Genomic DNA, 2,739 nt, shown 5'->3' with positions numbered 1-2,739 from the left:
TCTTTTCCAAGGTCCTGAATTCAATTCCCAGCAACTTCATGGTAGCTCGCAACCATCTGTAAAGAGATCTTCCAGTGTATCTGAAGACGCTGACAGTGTACTCACATATATAAAATAAAATCTTAAAAAAAAAAACTAAGGGCGTCTTTCCTCAGCTGCCGCCAAGGTGCTCGGTCCTTCCGAGGAAGCTAAGGCCGCGTTGGGGTGAGGCCCTCACTTCATCAGCGACTAGTACCTTGCTGGCACTTTGCAACATGGCTTCCGTCTCCAAGCTCGTCTGCATCTACTCCGCCCTTATCCTGCATGACAAGAGGTGAGGGTCACGGAGGATAAGATCAATGCCCTCATTAAAGCGGCTGGTTTCAATGTTGAACCTTTCTGGCCTGGCTTGTTTGCAAAGGCTCTGGCCAATGTCAACATTGGGAGCCTCATCTGCAATGTAGGGGCTGGTGGGCCGGCTCCATCCACCGCTGCCCCAGCTGAGGAGAAGAAAGTGGAAGCAAAGAAAGAAGAATCTGAGGAGTCTGAAGATGACATGGGCTTTGGTCTTTTTGACTAAACTGCTTTGTTAACATGTCCAATAAAGAGCTAAACCTGTAAAAAAAAAAAAAAAAAAAAAAACCCTATGAAACTGTTGCTTTGTATGAGCTTGGTGAAAAAAATATTGCTTTGAACTTACTATAGACATCCTTCTGTAACTCCCTTTCATGTAGCAATCTATCTGTGAGGTAATTTTATAAAGAACTTTTGTCTAAGAAGCTACAAAAAGGCCGAGTCTATAAATAAAGGGTAGCTGTGGAGACCATGCATCAAATGTGTATGTATGTATGTATGTATGTATGTATGTATGTATGTATGTATGTATGTATGTATGTATATCTATACAAAATGTATGCATGCATACCTACCTATATATCTATATATTTACATATGTACATCAATGTAGTCAATTTCTCTATCCCATTCCTTCCTGGTTCTTTTATTTAGCCTGTCCTTTGACTGGAGAATTGAGAACACTGATGTTTAAAATTGTTGATATTCACGTGCAAGAATGATAATCCTGTTGCTGGTTTTTGGTATATTCTTCTTAGTATATTTTAGTCTTTAAAAATTAAGACCTTCCACAATCTGACACTCTCTGAAATGCTGAATTCTCTCTTTAAGGAGAAATAATGTTTCCTATATTTCTCTTAGTTTTAGTTTTTTGAATATGATTTGTTTAGGCTGTTTATGTCATGGAATTTTCCATTCTCTTTAAATCATCACTGTTTTGCTGGGTTTGCTGTTATAGTCTTTAAAACTTATATGCATTGCTACTGCCTCTAGGGAATTTCCGAGTTTTCTAAAAAAATTAGCTGTTAGTCTTCTCTTATAGCATTCAATATACATTCTTTGATATATATACACACACACACACATACATACATACACATATATACATATATATACACGCATACATATATACACACACATACATACATACACACACATATGTATATATATAGTATTTATACTCAGAGAATTTTCCTTTCTTGTCCTGCCTATTTGGTGTTCTGTGGAAGAGGGTGTTGTTGTGCATAGATGTGCCTTTCCTTAGTGTGGGGAGTTTTCATCTATGAGCATGCTGAAGATATCCATGCCATTGAGTTGCTGTCTCGTTTATCTATGCCAGTAATTAAAAGTTTGTATTTGATGGTATTCCACAAGTCTTATGACTTCTTTTATATGTGGATATGTGATAAGTTTGCATATACTTTTGTGTTTCTGCCTTAATTTCTCTTCATGCTGAACTGTAACTTTAAGGTAAAACAAAGCTTTTAATACCTAAGTCGGTTTTGGTCATGTGTTTTATTCAAACAGAAGAAGCCTAGTAAGAAAAACATGAAGCTTCAGAGAGATTTACATTTCTACATGTTTAATACTCAAATACACAAGTATTGCATAAAATATTAAAATTTCTAAGTGTCCTCAGGTCAGCTGTAAAAACTTAAAATTACTCTTTTACAGATTATGTACCAAAGATAATTGACAGGTACTTTAAGAAACAATTAGAATCTCATAACTTTTTATGACTGTGAGATGCATAGATGGAATTTTTGTAAAATATGCTTAGGAATGTTTGAATCCTTTCCTCTGGGATGTGATGTGATATCAGCAGTTCTGTCCTATGGAGAACTGAACAATTATGTCCATTGTTTTAACGAGAAAACCACAGTGAATTTAGCCAATATCTGGAAACAAAATGAGGTCCTTTAAATAGTCAATTAAAAGTGTTATGTTATTTTTATTGAATGATGTAAGGTGCATTTTAATATCCTTACAAATTTGGAATTTGAGGTAGACTGTGTTGCTTTTTTTTAAGAATAATGCACTATGTTCATTTTTTTAAATATTGTATTGAAGGAATTTACTATTGTAATGTTGTATCTAAATGGACATAAGATGCTTGGATGTGCTAGTGAGAATACTTTAGTCTTTTACATTAACTACATGTATTTATATCAAAAATTTCTTGATTTGAGCTTAATTATGCCTATGTCTACAAGATTCTGTATTTATTTGTTCTTGTAAATCAACCAAGGCCCAGAATTCTTCACAATTTTGAGAATTTTGTATTTTCTTCAATAATTGATTATTTTTTGTTTGCTTTAAATCAAAACCACACACCCCCTAGTCTCTTCCTAGTCCCATCCATACAAGTCCCTCTCCTAATTGACCTCTTTCTTTCTTCTCAGGACA

At 34.9% G+C, this 2,739-nt stretch overlaps 1 pseudogene across 1 annotated transcript; it reads left to right on the top strand.

Moving 5' to 3' along the window:
• The first annotated feature begins 254 nt into the window (after nt 1-254).
• Nucleotides 255-559, top strand: LOC308416140 (large ribosomal subunit protein P1-like; annotated as a pseudogene). Its single transcript has one exon. The product of its transcript is annotated as a large ribosomal subunit protein P1-like (transcript).
• Nucleotides 560-2,739: the final 2,180 nt, after the last annotated feature.

Source organism: Micromys minutus, assembly GCF_963924665.1.
Source record: "Micromys minutus genome assembly, contig: SCAFFOLD_202, whole genome shotgun sequence".
NCBI lineage: Eukaryota > Metazoa > Chordata > Mammalia > Rodentia > Muridae > Micromys > Micromys minutus.
The sequence above is the reverse complement of the archived record's forward strand: the minus strand, read 5'-3'. Positions and strand labels throughout refer to the sequence as shown.